This window comes from Schistocerca nitens, chromosome 1 (genome assembly GCF_023898315.1).
Source record: "Schistocerca nitens isolate TAMUIC-IGC-003100 chromosome 1, iqSchNite1.1, whole genome shotgun sequence".
Lineage (NCBI taxonomy): Eukaryota > Metazoa > Arthropoda > Insecta > Orthoptera > Acrididae > Schistocerca > Schistocerca nitens.
In genome coordinates, this window is record NC_064614.1 from 854,390,836 (window position 1) to 854,411,736 (window position 20,901).

General features: G+C 44.2%; 1 protein-coding gene across 1 annotated transcript in view; it reads right to left on the reverse strand.

The window, feature by feature from the left end:
* LOC126209561 (uncharacterized) overlaps positions 1–20,901 on the reverse strand; it is an 811,828-nt gene that overhangs the window by 116,733 nt on the left and 674,194 nt on the right. The window lies entirely within an intron of this gene.

Here is a 20,901-nt window from a genome sequence, read left to right on the forward strand (position 1 = left end):
TTGCGGCCATATTCGAGAGATTTCTCCCTATCACCTACCGTACAATGCGCTGTTATTTTCTCGGTGTCTTTTTATGATTTGTTGTGTCGTGTTTGTTTTCTCGCGTGGGACAAACTGCCGTGTTAAGAGTGTCGTCAGGTAGGTACGTTACTTATGTCTTGACTCAGTTATAGACCATTCTAATCACAATTGTAATCCAATGCTTCGCTACGACCACAAATATGTGAAAAATCAGAGATTAGTGGGGGAACTTTGGGACTGTCCCAAAGTTACTTCTCATTATTTTTAATACTGCGTAACCAGCAGGGCTTAAATACCTAATCTGCTCAACAGCTCAAGGGTTCTGAACGTCCATTACATGTGCACTTCTTCTAGATATGTCTTACGAGTAGAAAGCAAAATAAATTATAGTATCTGATAATGTTAGAGGTTATGCAATGCTGGATAATAAACATTATTGTCTTCAAACGCAATGTTAGCTGCATTTAAGATGACTCAGTACACGAAATTAATTACTTTAACATTTTAATTAGAACTGCAAAACCAATTCTCGTTGACATTTAAATAAAAACAAACAAAATAGTAGCCCTCACTGCTCAAAGTTATCCCTAAGCATCAATAGAATGCAGGTGTCCCGATGTTACCCTGATGATAAATTCGCTTTTAGGTTTCAAGAATGGGGAGAACATACAAACATTCCTTGGTACAAGAGCATCCAGGAATCATTCGGAAGGAAGTTTGAAGAAATCCCTCCACGCCATCAAGTCTAGAACGCTGTCAATTCGGAAGGCGTCTCACAAATACGGCATTCCGAAGAATATCATTCACCTAAAAAATCAGGATAAGCAGAGCGGATATGTTGGTCGTAGCAACCGTTTTCTCAGAAGAAGAGGAATGAAGTTTTCACCACCACACCGGTTGTGGAACGAACTTCTTAGCTCTGGGTCCCACGACAACTTAAAGAGTGGTTTTTGGAAGTCTGGTTTGTTTTCTACCAACAGGGAACAAGTCCGCTGAAGAAACTTCAGGCCTAGGAGACGTTTCCTGGAGACAATTCAGAAGCACAAAGAAGATCACGCCAAACCATGTCAAACAAAAAGGCGGATAAACTGACTGTCCCACAAGGTATCTGTATCTCTGCGGAAGAGGCAGAAGGATCTGTGCCGTCTACACCGAAGGCAAATGAGCCCAGACCGAGAGAACGACGTGGGCAAGAAGAGGTAAAAGGTAGCTCAGACTCAAATAGAACTTCTTATGGAGAAGACGTGGTGTCCCTAGAAGATACAGGCGACAACCTAAGATCGGAAGATTTCAGTGACGTATTCAGTGATACCAAAGCTATCCACAAAGGAAGCAGAACACCTGAGGTATCTCGTCCAGAACTCAAAGTATTAAATGAACGACAGTTTGTAACTGTCAATTTCAAGCCCGGGAGAGGGGGGCGAGGGGCGACAGTGAAATCCTTATCAGTGCAGTGATGAAATCCGGGGCTCATTGGAAGTGGCCTAAAAGCCTGATGAGATTGCCTACAACATAGAAGCTGTCCAAGCCATTAATACTGTTGAACAGTTCAGCCGTCGAGAGATTTTTACCGTTTATGAGCCAGGAATTTATTGAAGCGACGTTTAGTGTTCTATACACATGATCGCACGCCTTTTAAATCCTCGATGTTGACTAACCAATCTTTTAAAACAGTAATTCGCTAAGATTACTCAGTGTTTTTACACATTCTTACAAATGTGTCATTGTATCTATACTTTTCATTCTTAATTTTACCAGCAAGATTTTCATCTTCATCTACGTGATTACTCTGCTGTTGACAAAAAAGTTCCTGGCAGAGGGTTCAATGAACCTCCTTCAAGCTGTCACTCTACCGTTCCAATCTCGAACGAGCACTTAATTTTTTCTGTGCGAGTCCTTATTTCTGTTATTTTATCGTGATGACCATTTCTCCCTATGTGGGTGGGTGCCAACAGAATATTTTCGCAATCGGAGAAGAAAACTGGTGACTGAAATTTCGTGAGAAGATACCGTCGCGCCTTTTTTTTAAGTTATTGCCGCCCCAACCCACGTATCATGTCTGTGGCACTACCTTCCCTATCTCGCGATAATACAAAACGACCTGCCCTTCTTTGTATGTTTTCGATGTCATCCGTCAGTTCCACCTGATGCGGATCCCACACTGCACAGCAATACTCCAGAATAGGGCGGACAAGCGTGGTGTAAGCTGCATCTTTAGTGGACCTGTTGCATCTTCTAAGTGTTCTGCCAGTGAATCACAGTCTTTGATTTGCTCTACCCACAACATTATCTACGTGATCGTTCCAATTTAGGTTACTTGTAATTGTAATCTCCAAGTATTTAGTTGAATTTGCAGCCTTCAGATTTGTGTGACTTACCGCGTAATCGAAATTTAAAGGATTTCTTTTAGTACTCATATGAATAACTTAACACTTTTCTTTATTATTATTTTTGGTATTTAAAGCTCAGATACAGCATCAGTTCGGGTGAAATAGGACAAACCACAGTTTCCCTGTCTGATATAAAGAAAAAACGTATCTGTTCCAAAGTTACACACCTCGACAGGATAAAGTTAGGACAACTTGCAGGGCTTCCTTAAAAGGTATAGTCACTTTTCAGCATTCTTACGGTTCTTTTCGGGTAGAGGAAGATTAAACGAATTACTTGGAACTGGAAACATAGCAATATCTTCGCTCATTTTGAAAGGGCTTGTGAAAAACTGCAAAACATGTTCAATAGTAACCCCGGTCTACGATATGCATCTATCCTTCGGGACTATGTCCACCCCTGTATGCAGCTTGTTTTCCTCAGTACTACGATAACTACCAGCAGGGCAATGCAACATGTCACACAGCTGGCAATGTACGTCGTGACTAGAAGAGCACCTAAGATGGGTTTGCAATACTACCCTGGGCACCAAACTCCCCAGATTTAAACGCAATTGAGAATCTCTACCGGATTCTTCGTGCCATGGATCCGCCCTCATCCTACAATATAAAACTAGCGCAGCAGGCCACAGCTCTGGAGTCAGCATGTCTCCACAGCTCTGTCGATGCCTTCCACAACCTCACTGACTCTGTTCCTCCACGTCGCACAGCGGTCCGCGGTGCACAACGTGGTTATTCCGGTTTTCGACAGGCGGTCACATTAATGTGGTTAGACAATGTAGAAGAAATCTAAATTACGATATCACTCTGTAGCGAACAACTGGTGGCCACAGGTCTCTTTTAGCCAAATAACCAGAAAATATCCGTGAACCACTTTCGCAATTTTGTCGGTTAGCTTTGTAAATGATCCTGACAAAGTCATCAGGAACAACGTGTAGCTTATACGCTAAGTGTACAAAAACTTGTGTTAAGAATATCCATTTTTCACTTGTCTTTATGTGGCATAAGAAACTGATCAGTGCTTGCGGTATTTCTCCCGCGGCTGTGTACCGGCTGAGAACAAGAAGCACCCCTGCTGTCATCGCTGAGTGGCAGGAGGCCTGCGAGCAGAGTGGAGGAGGCGGAGGCGGAGTGCCGGGTGTTGGGGAGGCCTCGTGCCCCGCGGGGGCTGCAGATTGCCACTAAAAGCGTTTAGCGGCGGCGGCGGTGGCAGAGGCGGCGGCGACTAGCGGGGGCGGAGCCGCAGGCACCGCGGGTGGGAGGCGGCTGCGGAAACGCAGCTGTTTTATGGCACCCTGTGTCCCGCTGAAGATCGCGTCTCCTGCCGTTTGGGAAATGAACACAGTTCCTCATTGTTTCGGGGGATAATCAACGTCGCCGTGAAAATTATTTGTAACGGAGATGAGGATTCAAGTTAAAGAAAAGAATTTTCACTAGCAATTCAACCAGTTTAATTTCGATGCCTCCTGCTCAAAGTACATGGGGTGTCACACACACACACACACACACACACACACACACACACACACACACAAAACCAGAGCACTGCGCCGGCCGGAGTGACCGAGCGGTTCTAGGCGCTTCAGTCCGGAACCGCGCGGCCGCTACGGTCGCAGGTTCGAATCCTGCCTCGGGCATGGCTGTGTGTGATGTCCTTAGGTTAGTTAGGTTTAAGTAGTTCTAAGTTCTAGGGGGCTGATGACCTCAGAAGTTAAGTCCCATAGTGCTCAGAGACATTTGAACCATTTGAACCAGAGTACTGCGTCATTGACACTTGTGCTTTTTGGCTTAGCATGCGCTAGACGGTAAACTTAACCTTCTAGCATTCTTTCTTCCCTGATGCGCGTCTTTTCTGACGGTTGGGGCACTGTCATGCCGTGTCGACAATCCTAGCAGTAGCGAACGCGAAGAGTTGGTTCAAATGGCTCTGAGCACTACGGGACTTAACATCTGAGGTCATCAGTCCCCCAGACTTAGAACTACTTAAACCTAACCAGCCAGAGGACATCACACACATCCATGCCCGAGGCAGGATTCGAACCTGCGACCGTAGCAACAGTGCGGTTCCCGACTGAAGCGCCTGGAACCGCTCGGTCACAACGGCCGGTTGCGCGAAGAGTCTGTAGTTGTTTAAGGATTAGAAGTTGAGATCGGGAGAGTTGTCTTCTCACGATAAAGAAACGGGAAATGGAGACGTGAAACGTAACCAGCACGCACAATAATTTACAGGCGACTGTATTATATTTATGATTAGATTCGTACTGAACCAACTTAAACAAACTTCGGGCTCTCGGGAGTAAAGTGTTTTTCATTTGTGAATTATACCGGGTGTGTCTCCTAAGATTCGTCAGGCGCATTTTCTCTGGTGTTTCGGCAAATATTTGCAATTTCATTTTTGAATTGTGTAGTGGAGTCAGACCAAACAATTAGTGCTCATCTCGTCTCTCATGCGATGCCCTGTGTCGCCAGAAAGCGTCGGTTTGCTTTCGTTTACAAACAAATTATTTTTAAAGTGGAATTTTACGTGCTCATTCGAGGAGCGGTTCAAGATTACTCGAGTCCAATATCTGCTTTATCGGTGTGTATTAACAGGCACAGTTCGAGGCGCATGTCGCCGAAGTGGAGTCAAATCGAAAGACTTGCACCCGTCGAACGGTCTACCCGACGGGCGGCCCTAGTCATACGACATTTACATTTACAGCAGGCACAGTAAAACATGAAGAATAAACAGACTCAGTAGCACGGCATGCTTGGCGGTTGCAGTCAGCATAGGCCAGGGCAGTGCTGTCGCTGCTGGTGTATTGGTTATCCTTCGATTTTCGTGTACCTCTTACAACATATCGATAAAAGAAATACTAGACTAATGTGAGAGCGGTCTATCGAATGGGCACGTAAAACCCCGCTTTAAAAATAATTTTGTTTGTAATGAGAAGCAAACTGACGCTTTCCCGCGACTCTGGGCGTCGCATGAGAGACGTGATGAGGACTAATTGTTTGGGCTGGCTCCACCTATACAATTCAAAAACTAAATTGCAAATATTTGCCGAAACACGAGAGAAAATTCGTCTGACGAATCTTTGGGGTGATACTCTGTGTAAATATGAATGGGAAGGAGATAGTAAAGCGCGTTCAGATATTTATTTAGCGTATGGCTCATAACATCACAGTAAAAATTACAGAAACAACACGATTTAAAAAAATCACATATGTATAAACATAGCAATAAATAACAGTTTGTATATAAGGACACCGCCAATTGTAAATTTACACTCACAGAAGAGCAATCACAAGCAGACTTCCAGCTTGGATAATAAATAGTCGATTGCCTCTTGGGTCGCCATTAGGAAATCCAGTGGGTCACCCTCGTATGCCCTTAGTGGGCATTCCTGCACGATGTGTTTGACCGTCTGTCTCTCAGCGCCACAGTCGCAAGCGGCCGAAGGAAGTTTACCCCATCTGTGTAAGGAGTCGGCGCATCTCCCACAGTTGGTTCTGATGCGATTAAGAGTTGACCAAACTTTTGCGAGGGCAATCAAATCCTTTTGGTTTACTAAAGATGCATGGCATACTGTGGCAGTTTTCTGCTGTTCTGCTCTCCCATTCCTCTTTCCATCGGTCATTTATTTTAAAGTTGGTTTGGTGCAGAGCCTGCGCGGTCTTTAGTGGAGGATGCCTAGACCGGAGTCGGTTTCCTTGGATGTCGTGAGTATCTTCATGGATTTGTAATTGAGGGTTGGCCATGATTTTTTGAAATTCTCTAACCAGAGCGTGTTCACGGCGAAGGTTAGGAGGGGCTATGTTACTGAGAACGGGCAGCCACACTGTAGGAGTTGGCCTGATTGTGCCTGATATAATACGCATTGTTGCATTAAGTTGGCTATCTACCATGTGTGTGTGTTTGCTGTTGAGCCACACTGGGGCACAGTATTCTGCCACTGGATACACCAAGCCAAGTGCGGATGTTCTTAAGGTAGATGCTGTGGAGCCCCAAGTGGTGCCACAGAGCCTCTGCAATATGTTGTTGCGTGTTTTAAGTTTCGCTGCGGTTTTCGTCAGGTGTTCTTTGAATGTTAGTGTCCTATCTAGGGTAACCCCAAGGTACTTTGGGTGTTTGTTGTGATTTAGTAATTTCCCGTCTAGATAGACTTGTAGTTCACTGTTGGCCATTTTGTTGTTCAAATGGAAGGCAGATACTTCCGTCTTTGTAGCACTAGGTTGTAGCCTCCATTTTCTAAAGTACTCGCTGAGAATCCCTAGGTTACTCGTAAAGATATCGTCGGCAGTTTCTATATTTCTGTGGGCTGTTGCTAGAGCCCAGTCGTCAGCATAACCAAATTTGCGCGATCTGGTTGCAGGCATGTCAGAGATGTAAAGGCTGAAAAGGAGGGGCGCAAGGACAGAACCTTGTGGGAGTCCATTATTGAGTTTCATCTGTTTACTTCTCTCATTCAAGTTAGTTCGCCTCCACGTGGTGCACCCTGGGTAACGCTAAATGAACTAACACAACTGGCGGAAGACCGAACGAAGAATTCCTGCCCCACATCACAGTGAAACAGAACGCGTTCAATTGTTTAATAAACAAACTCAGTGGACATCGTCTTTTATCGCAGAGCATTCTTCTCAACACCAGTTATTTTTTGTGTTTCATCCTTTGCTGAGCGCATTTTGTTTTAAGTTGTCTCCATTCGAAAGACCCATTTGCCTACTAGTTAAATGAGCCAGTGTGTGGAAAAAGGAGGACCCTTACAGCACACACACACACACACACACACACACACACACACACAGACACACACACACACACCCTTGCTTAAAGCCGGTCGTTGTGGCCGAGCGGTTCTAGGCGCTTCAGTCCGGAACCGCGCTACTGCTACGGTCGCAGGTTCGAATACTGCCTCGGGCATGGATGTGTGTGCTGTCCTTAGTTAGGTTTAAGTAGTCTAGGGGATTAATGACCTCTGATGTTAAGTCACATAGTACTTAGAGCCATTTGAACCTTGCTTATACTTTTACAAGCCCTCATGCTATTCGGAATCCACATTACTCAGCTACATAAAATCGTTGTGAACCAGAGTAACATTTAAATTTATGTTAAGAGTTTTCTATCTTTTATTCTTCAGAGAAGTGGTTACGGTTGGCCTCTGTAGAATTCTCAATTCTGTTCGGCCAAATTCCTTAGAGCTGAGGGAGTATCAATGAGAGACTCAACTCGGATTATTTGGGAGGCAGTTAACAGCGCCAGCATTTTCCTGGCAACAAGGGGGAACCTACCGAAATTCTTCATTGACACCGGGGCGGTTCGAGTCATTTTAAGCTTGTTACTGTCACAATATTGTTAAGGGAAATACAAACACACCCAGGAGATTAATTTTTGAATTTATAATTGGAACATCAACGATCTTGTATCGTAATTTAACAAAAAGCAAACACATATGTGGTGTTTGTTCTTTCGGTAGTGTCCGAAATAACAGGGACCATTTTGATCCTGCAGCCATCATGAATCAAGACACAAAATAACTGCAGACATTAGCTGTCTGTGGGCATTGATTTATATCAATGGCGTATCGACTCCCTGCATCATCAATGGAGTCACTAGACTGAGAATGGCATATGTACGACTGAAACCTATTACCATATCATAAAAATAAACATAGTTTGTGATATGGACTGATTGTTTTTTTGTTACATCCATGAGACACCACGCTAACACCGTATTAAACCTGCTCTAGTGTTAATAACGGCCCCAATCAGGCGATGAAGGATGTCCACAAGTTTCTTCAGGTTTATGATTCGAATGATTTCTACGTTTCACTTACTGTTCCACCTAGGAATTTGAATGAGATTAAGATGGGTCACTTAGTAACCATTTCAGGTGCGATATAGTATCTGAGTGTTTGTCAAACCAGGAACATTCCTGCGTAAAGGCCATTGAACAGGTGTTTTCACATCCTGAAAACTGAAGTACCCACAGAATATTCATCATGAAGATGAAGAAGAAAGGGATCACTTGCTCAGCGAGAAAGTTTAAATAATCGTCTTGATACTCGTTATTGGTAACCAGTATGAGTAGGGCGGAGTCAAGGCATGAGAAACACCCGTAGAACAGCACAGAACCACCTTTGGCCTGAAGTAGACCCATTACTCACTGCAGATTAAAAGCCTCATTGGCTCGCCGGTGCGTTCGACGCCTAGTGTCGTTAGAAAGGGGGAAAAACAGCGATCTTTGGACCAATACGCTACTCAAATGTCGTGCTGTCCCGTTTCCGCCTTATTAAAGTCATGCAGCTTTTTTGTGTCACTGTGAATGATTGCCATTTACAAGATAACCGACTGCAACTATCCATTGCGTGGGGCTCCCTTCGCAATATTCGCTGGAAAACTGGTTTTGAGATTGATCTATATTCACTGACAGCAACAATTCCTTCCGGAATGAATCCACCGTCAGCGACAAGAAAGGACACTCCCTGTTTTTACGACCGTTATTCTTACGGCGTATTACGTGCCTGTGATTGGTGGAACATTTCTTGTACACACTTTGGGCAGACCGCGTTGATACATCAGTTATTCGATCAGCTTCATTCAAGGTATGATGATGGGGTTTCTCCAAACAAGATGGTTCGTGTCTACCGCTCTGCCTCGTCTCCACGTCGAGCGTGGTTCATACAGCCGACTTGCACTAATCACCACTTCATTGCCATGACTTACGTCACGGGTACCATTTATAAGCCATTTGTAGCGCTCCAAAGTGACCAGTGTGCTTTTTTTTAAACTAGGAGCCTATTATTTTATCCACTGAGCTGAAAATCTCCTCTCTCCCTCCCTCTCTCCCTCTCTCTCTCTCTCTCTCTCTCTCTCTCTCTCTCTCTCTCTCTCTCGCTCTGTGTGTGTGTGTGGGGGAGGGGGGGGGGTCCACACTAAAGTCGATGATCTATTAGTCACGTACTGCAGTGTACCTGCATAGTTGCAGAAGATATACACTCATTTCACACTAAAACATAAAATGAAGTGGCTTATATAAGCTGCATTCTATAACGCTCCGGTCGTCATAGTGAAACTTATGCGTGAACTGGAATTTTGCCACCATTCAAATAAACCTCTCTGCCCTGTCTTGTCATCACAATCATCACCACCATTACCATCATCATCTCGTCATCATCGGTCCTAGGCCAAGTCTTCTCATGTAGCTCTTCATGCAGTCCTGTCATTTGCTACCCTCTTTATTTTCTCGTAATTCTTTTCTATCCTTATACCATCGACCATTTGGTATTTCCTGCGTCTTCTTCTTCTTCTTCTTCCACTCACCGTTCCTTCCATAGCATCCATTACTAAACAATCCTTTCTCAGTCAATGTTCAACCCAGTCGTGTTTCCTCTTCCTGATTTCTTTTAAAGTTTCTCTCCCTTCTCCCACTCTTTTCAACAATATCTCATTTGTCTACTCATTTTATATTTTATATCCTCCTCCAAATCCACGTCCAAGATGCTTCTATTCCTCTTTCTTTCTCTTTCCTTAGTGTCCATGTGTCAGCTCCTTATAATACAACGCTACGTATAGAGCACTTCGGCAGTCTCTTCCTCAAGTGCCTGCCTATGCACCCACATGGAACTCTCCTCCCCTTATTAAACGCCTGCTTGGCAATTACTATACGCGTTTTCACCTCCTTATGGCATCTGATGTGTTCCTAAATTATGCTTCCCAGATATGTGAAATCACTTACTTGTTCTGTATCTTCCTATCCTTACTTTATAGTTGTTTTTACTTTGTTCCCACTCATCTTCATACGTTTTCTCTTTTTCTTATCAGTTCTCATTCTAAATTCCTCACGTATCTTATTTAATTCTTTTAACATTCCAGTCATAGTTCTTTCGCTCTCTCCCAATAACACCATGTCATCTGCAAATCGAATGCGTTCTACCCTCGTACAATCAACCTGCACTCCTCTTTTTCATTTCAAACATTTATGAATTATATGTTGCAAATATATGTTAAAGAATATTCGGGAGAGACGCCAGCTTTGTCTCACTCCCCTTCCGATTGTGCTTTCCTCTGTCATCTCATTCCCATCTGTAATTGTATTTTACGTTGTAGGTATAGATTTTTAATCAGCCTTCTGCCCCTTCAGCCGACAGCATTCTTCCTTAGAATGTCTATTAATTTATTCTATTGTAATCTGTCAAAGGCTTTCTCTAAGTCTCTGAAAACAGTATAAACTTACCTCTCTCTCTTTTCACGTATCTCTCGCCTGTAATGATCAACAGTCCAACTGCATCTCTTGCACTTTTCTTCTTCCAAATCCAGGTGTTCCTCTGCAATACTTTTTTCCAGTCTTCCGTGAAATCTTAGATTTAACAGTTTCAATAGAGTTTTTCTGCATAAGAAATCAAACTTATGGTTTTAAATCCTCACATTTCTTGGCATTGCTTTTCTTCTCAATCGCTACCATCCGACCAACCATCTTTTTCATATATCTTATTACGGAGATACAATAACGTAGAACGGTTTGCAAATTTATTAAAACGCAACACAATTTTCCACCTTGACTGTATTGTAATTATTGGTTGGCGTCCTAATTGCTCTACAAATCTAGCTGACGCAGCAGATACTGAATTTCACACACATGAAGCATATCGGTCTTAGCTGGAAATGTACTATAGGTTCCTCTTGCCTCGTACGTTTCACAGACTTCTGAATATGGCAAAGTGATCCGCACAGTATACTCCTAGCAATGGATACATTTCTTAGTAGCGTTGACTGGCTGTCAGTTATGTTGGAAAAAAGAAAAGAAAACAGCTCGCCGCTATTCCTTTTGCTACGATTAACGTTCACAGCAAAAGTAATAAGAAGAGGGTTTAGACACAATCATACACAGAAGCAATCTAGAACTTTACTGTTAGAGGCATCTTACAGCAAAATTCTCAAGCACTAGTTTTACACTATCTTGTACTAGTGACACCTTTAGTATTTGAGGTTTTTTCTGTTAAAAGATAAAAACGACAGTTTCTTGAAAATGCAGGCTGTATACAATAACGGAATTTGTTGCGTTATATTTCAAAATGAAGGGGCCTCTGAAGTAACCGACAGACGAAGACACCTTTTAGTCGCGCTCTTGACCGACATGCGCTCAAGGTGCTCAGAATAGAAAGATCAAAGGGCCCGCCGCCAACCCAGTGATAACACCATACCCAGAGAGGTCGCTGGAAAACAGCTGGGAAGTTTCATACGTCCCCGGTAGGCTCTGCCAGAGGCCACAACAAAACAGCACTAATTCAATTAATGCTAAATCGAGTGCCACATAAAAATACTAACAACTCACTTTTTGTCAAAATCGTCATCGATTGGACTGGTATTTTCAGACCGTTTCTTCCTACCCTGAGCTAAGATTTTCATCTTTGCAAGCATACTATACCTAACATCTCCCATAATCTGTCCTCCATATTTAATATTTATATGTTCGGAAATATTTCTCGTCTGTTGCTCCTTCCATGACCAGCTTTATCATTCCTGGAAGACATAGCCGGAGTTTTACTAATGTCCTGCTCCTTGTTACCCTATCTTCACAGTACTTGGTGATTTTTTTAAAACAATCAACTCATTAAGTTTTTAACGTACACTGAAGAGCCAAAGAAACTGGTACACCTGGGTAAAATACTACGTGTTAAAAAGTATTCGGACACCCCTAAAAACATACGTTTTTCATATTAGGTGCATTGTGCTGCCACTTACTGCCAGGTACTCCATATCAGTGACCTCAATAGTCATTAGACATCGTGAGAGAGCAGAAAGGGGAGCTCCGCGGAACTCATGGACTTCGAACGTGGTCGGGTGATTGGGTGTCACTTGTGTCATACGTGTGTACGCGAGATTTTTCATATTCCTAAACATCCCTAGGTCCGCTGTTTCCGATATGACAGTGAAGTGGAAACGTGAAGGGACACGTACAACACAAAAGCGTACAGGCCAACCTCGTCTGTTGACATACTGAGACCGCTGACAGTTGAAGACGGTCGTAATGTGTAATAGGCAGACTACTATACAGATCATCACACAGGAATTCCAAACTATACAGGACCCACTGCAAGTACCATGACAGTTAGGCGGGAGGTGAGAAAAGTTGGATTTCTTGATTGAGCGGCTGCTCATAGGCCACACATCACGCCGGTAAATGTTAAACAACGCCTTGCTTGGTGCAAGGAGCGTAAACACCGAGCCGGCCGAAGTGGCCGTGCGGTTAAAGGCGCTGCAGTCTGGAAAAGCAAGACCGCTACGGTCGCAGGTTCGAATCCTGCCTCGGGCATGGATGTTTGTGATGTCCTTAGGTTAGTTAGGTTTAACTAGTTCTAAGTTCTAGGGGACTAATGACCTCAGCAGTTGAGTCCCATAGTGCTCAGAGCCATTTGAACCATTTTTCGTAAACACCGACGACTGAACAGTGGGAAAACGTTGTGTGGAGTGACGAATCACGGTACACAATGTGGCGATCCGAAGGCAGCTTGTGGATGTGACGAATGTCCGATGAACGTCATCTGCCAGTCCTGATCTGAATCCTGTAGAACACCTTCGGGATGTTTTGGAAAGCCGACTTCGTGCCAGGCCACGCCGACCGACATCGATAGCTCTCCTCAGTGTAGCACTCCGTGAAGAATGGGCTGCCATTCCCCAAGAAACCTCCCAGCACCTGATTGAACGTATGCCTGCAAGAGTGGAAGCTGTCATCAAGGCTAAGGGTGGGCCAACACGATATTGAATTCCAGCGTTACCGAAGGAGGGCGCCACGAACTTTTAAGTCATTTTCAGCCAGGTGTCCGGATAGTTTTGATCACATCGTGTGTCGTGTAGGGCCCTGCGAGCACGCAGAAGGGCAGCAACACGACGTGGCATGGACTCGACTCGACTAACGTCTGAAGTAGTGCTTGAGGGAACTGACACCATGAATCCTGCAGGGCTATCCATAAATTCGTCATTTCGCCTTGGAAGCGTTTCAATTCCTATTTGTTTGTTTCCTAAGTGATTTTTACTCTGTATTCTTGTATTTCCTAGAACATATTTGTATTTCCTCCTTCGTCGATCAATTGAAGTATTTCTTCTGTTACCCATGGTTCCTTCGCAGTTACCTCCGTTTTACCTATGTTTGTCTACTCTTTAAAATTACTAAATTGTGTTCTGAGTCTGCACCTGATTTCGGAATCTCTGTCTGACCATGATGTAGTTTACCTGGAACCTTCATGTGTCTCTCGGTGTCCTCTAAGTACACCTTCTTCCCATGTTATTCTTGAACAGATAAATCGCTATTACCATCTGAAATTAGTCCTCCTCTTCTGCCATTCCTACGGCCAAACACATAGTCTTCCGTAGCCCTTCTTGTAATTTCTTCGTCTACAACGGCGTTGTAATCCCCGACGATTGTTAGATTTTCACCTCTGTAAATACTGAATTAGCCGTCCAGTATTCTCTGTCTTTTCTCTCTCTTTTCATCTTCTTCTTGCGACGTCGGCATGTATACCTATGCTATCGATGTCGTCATTGATTTGCTGAAGAATCTGATGAGAACTAGCCAATCACTTAACTATTCACAGTAGCGCACTCTCTGCCCTACTTTCCTATTCATAACGAATCCTACTCCTCGTTATAATATTTTCTGCTGCTTTTGATATTATCCTATATTCGTCTGACCAGAAATCTCTATCTTCTTTCCATTTTGCTTCACTGACACGCACGATATCTAAACTTAGCCTTTGCATTTCCCCTTTTCGTATTTTCTAGTTTTTCTAGTACGTCCAAACTTTTGACAGTTCATGCTGCGACTCGTTGCATGTTATTCCTTGGTTGGTTATTCCATGTTTTTCTCATGGTAACATCCACTTTGCAGTCCCCTTCCAGAGATACAGATAGGGACTAATCCGGAATCTTCTGGCAATGAAGAGAGCGTTATGACACTTTTTCTATTACGGGCCACATATGCAGTGGATACACATTATGTGTCTTTAATGTCGTGGTTTCCATTGCCTTCTGCATCCTCAAGCCGTTGATCAATGATGATCTTTCGTGTTTTAGAGGCAGTTTCCCACCCTAAGGCTCTTTTTGACAAGGCCGTTGGCAGAACGGGAGTGACTTCTTATGCAGGAAGTTTTCGGTCGCCATTGCTCTTAATTTTTATTCAAAATTTAAGCAGTGGTTGGGTTCCAACCCGGGACTCAAGACTTTTGATTTCTTTTACAACACGCTGATCGTAAAGCACGGGAACACAAAACACACAGAATCATCAGTATTTACCGGGTCGTCTCAATACGGATGCTATGTGACGGAATTGTGAAGCCAGCGCAAATTAGAGAACCCCAGTCACTGCTGTAAATGCTGCAAATTACTCTTCGAGTCTTTCTGTCGCAGTCAATAAATGTCCTTGAAATGAATATTACCTCAGACTAATTGAAGGTGCTCTAGCGATTGCACACTTTAACAACTGTAACATGACCGGCACAGATCGATTCTGTATCAGTTCAGTTGCATTTTTTTAATAACTGTAAACGGGCAGGGCAAAATGTTGGGAGGTGGCTGAAAGGTTCATATGAAAGAATACGGATTGCCGATTACAAGTGTTCACTGTAGAGTTGTGGCAGACAAAGTCTGCTTCAGACATAGGTAGCAGTCTTGGGAGATTCCAAGAGCCCGCTCGCCGCGTTCTGAAACAGCGATTTTCTGACGATAGTCCATACCTGTCGCCGCAAGGTTGTTTACGAGCTCCTCTCTTCATCATCCAGTCTTGTGTATTCCCCCCCCCCCTCCCCTACCCCCGCCACTACATGAGACTTTGTGTGCTGCATCTACATACAGTGAAAGAAACAAATCGTTAATACGTATTTGTGCGCGATGTCAGATAAATTTTTGCAGCGTTCCCCTAAATTAAGTTTCAAAGAACATTCACGATCGTCGCATTGGCTACTAGCAAGCTATCGCCCCTTCAACTGAATTTAGGCAGAGAGGGGAGAACTTTGAATTCTTTTCATTCGCTTCCTTGCTTTAGCTCCGCGCTCACCGTGTAGAAGGTAGATTTAAGTGCAGCTTTTGTTAAAACATGGCACGCAGTTTAATCTTTCAGGAAATTTCAGATCAGTACTCACTCGGCTGTAGAGCGAAAATTTATTCTGAAGTATGGGCTGTTATTTGTCTCGCCGTTTGCTGGACCGACAGCTGCCGTAGATTTCGTAGTTTTAAGCTGCAGGGCTGGGAGCAACAACTGAATCATGCCGTGGAGGACTACGAGATGGCTTCCAGAAGAGGGGCCCTAGTTCGTGACTCACCTCAGTAATAAGTTTAGACACGCCCGCCTTACAAAGGATGCTGTGGCGCATGTAACGCATCCCCACCGGAAGTAGCGTACTGGGTGTCACATGTGGGTGCGGCACGAGAGGTGCTTTCTCCCCGTCATGCCTCGTCCAACGCACATCCATGTACCTCAGTACCGTCAGGTCTGATGTGACCTTTGGTAAAATAGCGGGTACATTTTTCCCGACTGATCAGGCTCAGCAATTGCGAAGGCGCTGTACAGTTATACATTGTAATATTCAGAAGCTGTGCACGTTCTCTCTACTCTTTGAACTAAATTAAGTTTTATAGATCTGTTACTCAAGAGACAATGGCTGTCTTTCAATGTCCGTTTCATCTTACGATTAATTCTCCACTGGTTGAAATTATTGGAGGGTTTCACGCGCAGCACAAAGTCCTCCCGCTCGTGAATTTTTGTTTCGAAACCGAAGCCGCTATTTCTTCTTCTCAGTTGTCTCCACGAGAAGGTTTGTGGACAATTTCGCAGATCGTCATGTCGTTCATATGACAATAAGATAGACTACAGGCTTCGATGAGTAGCATAAATCTTTTATTAAACTCCTATCAGAACTCCTATCAAACATTATACATTGCAGAACCGTAAAAACGCTCCTGCTTTTAGTAGATTCACTACAGAAAGCAGACTGTACTAAATGAAAATTTATGTTTATATTCAATAGCACATGGCGTGTAGCTACACGAATTAAGAACTAAAGGAAGTGGTAGTTCTGAAACAGCAATAAACAATATCACTAAGTTAGCAGGCGACGTACCCATTCTGGCAGAAAGTAGCGAAGACCGCGTCGTAGGAGAATGGATGAAAGAAATAGAAAGGAAAACAACGACCTGTTAAACATAACAGTTCAATGGTACAGAGTAGGAATGAAAGAATTCCACTATCCAGGGACTGAAGCAAGGAAATAGATTGGAATAGTCGGAGAGGGCTTTCTTTAACCTAATAGGTCAGCTATCATCAGGAATACTGATGTCGATTTACGCAATATGTTTTTGGAACATGACGACTACATCCACAACGATCCGTGGGAAAACCAAACAGGGAGAAATTGCCATTAGCTGAAATGCTGTGCTACAGAAAGATGTTTCAAAATAGCCTTTGCAACTTTGATCAAGCCTATTTCAGAAATGGGGTAGTAAAAAGTTGCGGTTTGTGATAGGAGATGGCATAGACCAAATCTGTCACCCAGGCGCAGTGTAACTTCCAGATACGTTACAGAAGCACACCATCACCATCGCGACCGACCTTCACACAGTGGTATGCGGCGCTCAAAGAATCCGGAAGTGTCATGAAGAGGACGAGTTATGGACGTCCAGGCACAAGTGATGCAGATGTGCAAAGGGTGAGACAGGAATTTAGTCAGAGACCAACCAAATCAGTTCGTCAATCGTCTCGACAGCTGCAGTTACCACCAACCACGGAGCACAGTGTGCCATGCATACAGAGTGCCGCAACCGCATGCCAAAACGAAAAACATTTACAAATGAGATACTGTGTCGCATCGACGATGGGCTAGTATATCTGAAAAAAGGTGATGGTCACGGACTAAGTTTGCATTCTTGAGTCCAAACCTGAACCCTGTGAGCAGATGTGACTCTGTGAACCCTCTCTTAAGCATGGAAATTGTGCGGGACAGTGTAAAGGTAATGTTGTGGTGTAGTCTGCTTCATGACTCCGCGGTGGGACCGTTCTTCTTGGCTCATGTGGCACTAACCACGCCTCTTTATATAATGAAACAGCTTTCATTTCCACAAGCCGAAGAACCACAGCCTGATATCACGCTGCAACAGGATGGTGCCCCTCCTCACTGGGCCTCGATCCGATCGTTAGAAGGGCTTTAGAAGACGCAATCCCAGTTTCGATTAACAGAGGAGGACACATTTCCAGGCCCCCAAGATTTCCACGCAAAACTCCGTTATATTCCTTTTTTCTTTGGGACTTTGTGAAGTATTCTATCTACCACACGCCGGTGCAGGACCTGCAAGAACTGCGAGCTCGCATTACAACAGCAGTTAAAATCGTTAATGAGATCATGGTAGGCCGGACATGGGAGGAATTCGAATAGGAGGCATATTTCAGACTACCTAACAGATCAAAACGAAAATTTTTGTTCCGACACTGACAATGTGGAGTGTTTATGGAAAAGTTCAAGGCAATTGTAAAATGCGTTTTAGACAGGTACATGCCGAGTAAAATTATGAGGGATGGGAGCCGGCCGAAGTGGCCGTGCGGTTAAAGGCGCTGCAGTCTGAAACAGCAAGACCGCTACGGTCGCAGGTTCGAATCCTACCTCGGGCATGGATGTTTGTGATGTCCTTAGGGTAGTTAGGTTTAACTAGTTCTAAGTTCTAGGGGACTAATAACCTCAGCAGTTGAGTCCCATAGTGCTCAGAGCCATTTGAACCATTTTATGAGGGATGGGAAAAACCCACCGTGGTTCAACGACAAAGTTCGGAAACTACTGCGAAAGCAAAGAGAGCTTCACTGCAGATTTAAACGCAGCCAAAACTTCTCAGACAAACAGAAGCTAAACGATGTCAAAGTTAGCGTAAGGAGGGCTATGCGTGAAGCGTTCAGTGAATTCGAAAGTAAAATTTTATGTACCGACTTGACAGAAAATCCTAGGAAGTTCTGGTCTTACGTTAAATCAGTAAGTGGATCGAAACAGCATATCCACACACTCTGGTATGATGATGCCATTGAAACAGAGGATGACACGCGAAAAGCTGAAATACTAAACACCTTTTTCCAAAGCTGTTTCACAGAGGAAGACCGCACTGCAGTTCCTTCTCTAAATCCTCGCACGAACGAAAAAATGGCTGACATCGAAATAAGTGTCCAAGGAATAGAAAAGCAACTGGAATCACTCAACAGAGGAAAGTCCACTGGACCTGAGGGGATACCAGTTCGATTCTACACAGAGTACGCGAAAGAACTTGGCCCCCTTCTAACGGCTGTGTACCGCAAGTCTCTAGAGGAACGGAAGGTTCCAAATGATTGGAAAAGAGCACAGGTAGTCCCAGTTTTCAAGAAGGGTCGTCGAGCAGATGCGCAAAACTATAGGCCTATGTCTCTGACATCGATCTGTTGTAGAACTTTGGAACATGTTTTTGCACGGGTATCATGTCATTTCTGGAAACCCAGAATCTACTCTGTAGGAATCATCACGGATTCCGGAAACAGCGATCGTGTGAGACCCAACTCGCTTTATTTGTTCATGAGACCCAGAAAATATTAGATACAGGCTCCCAGGTAGATGCCAGTTTCTTTGACTCCCGGAAGGCGTTCGATACAGTTCCGCACTGTCGCCTGATAAAGTAAGAGCCTACGGAATATCAGACCAGCTGTGTGGCTGGATTGAAGAGCTTTTAGCAAACAGAACACAGCATGTTGTTATCAATGGAGAGACGTCTACAAACATTAATGTAACCTCGGGCGTGCCACAGGGGAGTGTTATGGGACCATTGCTTTTCACAATATATATAAATGACCTAGTAGATAAGTGTCAGAAGATCCATGCGGCTTTTCACGGATGATGCTGTAGTATACAGAGAAATTGCAGCGAAATGCAGGAAGATCTGCAGCGGATGGGCACTTCGTGCAGGGAGTGGCAACCGACCCTTAACAAAGATAAATGTAATGTATTGAGAATACATAAAAAGAAGGATCCTTTATTGTATGATTATATGATAGCGGAACAAACGCTGGTAGCAGTTACTTCTGTAAAATATCTGGGAGTATGCGTGCGGAACGATTTGAAGTGGAATGATCATATAAAATTAATTGTTGGTAAGGCGGGTGCTAGGTTGAGATTCATTGGGAAAGTCCTTAGAAAATGTAGTCCATCAACAAAGGAGGTGGCTTACAAAACACTCGTTCGACCTATACTTGAGTATTGCTCATCAGTGTGGGATCCGTACCAGGTCGGGTTGACGGAGGAGATAGAGAAGATCCAAAGAAGAGCGGCGCGTTTTGTCACAGGGTTATTCGGTAAGTGTGATAGCATTACGGAGATGTTTAGCAAACTCAAGTGGCAGACTCTGCAAGACAGGCGCTCTGCATCGCGGTGTAGCTTGCTGCCCAGGTTTCGAGAGGGTGCGTTTCTGGATGAGGAATCGAATATATTGCTTCCCCCTACTTATACCTCCCGAGGAGATCACGAGTGTAAAATTAGAGAGATTCGAGCGCGCACGGAGGCTATCCGGCAGTCGTTCTTCCGGCGAACCATACGCGACTGGAAAAGGAAAGGGAGGTAATGACAGTGCCACGTAAAGGGCCCTCCGCCACATACCGTTGGGTGGCTTGCGGATTATGAATGTAGATGTAGATGTAGATGCAGAATATCGCTTAGATATCCAGCGCTACAATGAACTCTGTGCCGCTCGAACTTCAGGAGTGTGGGCACATTATGCTGCAACCTGCATCCTTCTGCTGTCCCCATTTCTGAAATATACGTGATAAAATTTTGGGACAGTCATTTTGGAAAACCCTGTATAAAATATGAAATTAAACAGTACTACCGGAAGACGAGAAGTGAGAAGTGTATGGAAACGCGAGCAAAAGAGAGAACAGGGAGGAGGTAATTTGCTGGAAGGGAATGTAGAGGGTGTAGGCGTAGCTTACTATAAAAATAAGAATACACTATCTGATCAAGAGTATGCGGACATCGCTATGTAATGCGGAGTGACTATCAGATGTCACAAAAGGCAGGGTGTACTGTGTTGTCAGTAGAGAAGCAGTAACGGAAGAAGGGGTTTGGTTGAAATGGCTCTGAGCACTATGGGACTTAACATCGGAGGTCATCAGTCCCCTAGAACTTAGAACTACTTAAACGTAAATAACCTAAGGACATCACACACATCCATGCCCGAGGCAGGATTCGAACCTGCGACCGTAGCGGTCGCGCAGCTCCAGACTGAAGCGCCTAGAACCGCACGGTCACACCGGCCGGCGAAGAAGGGTTTTGGCCGGTACTTCGAACATTGGCAAATCACTGGGTATCACCTGAGTAACAAATCCATCTGGGACACATGAACTTTCCTTAAGACAGCCAAGCCGACTGCCGGTGGTGTGACTGTGAAGTAGAAATGAGAAGGAAAACTACACTTAAAGCAAGACCTGACAGACCTAATGTGCTGACAGACAGGGACTACAGAG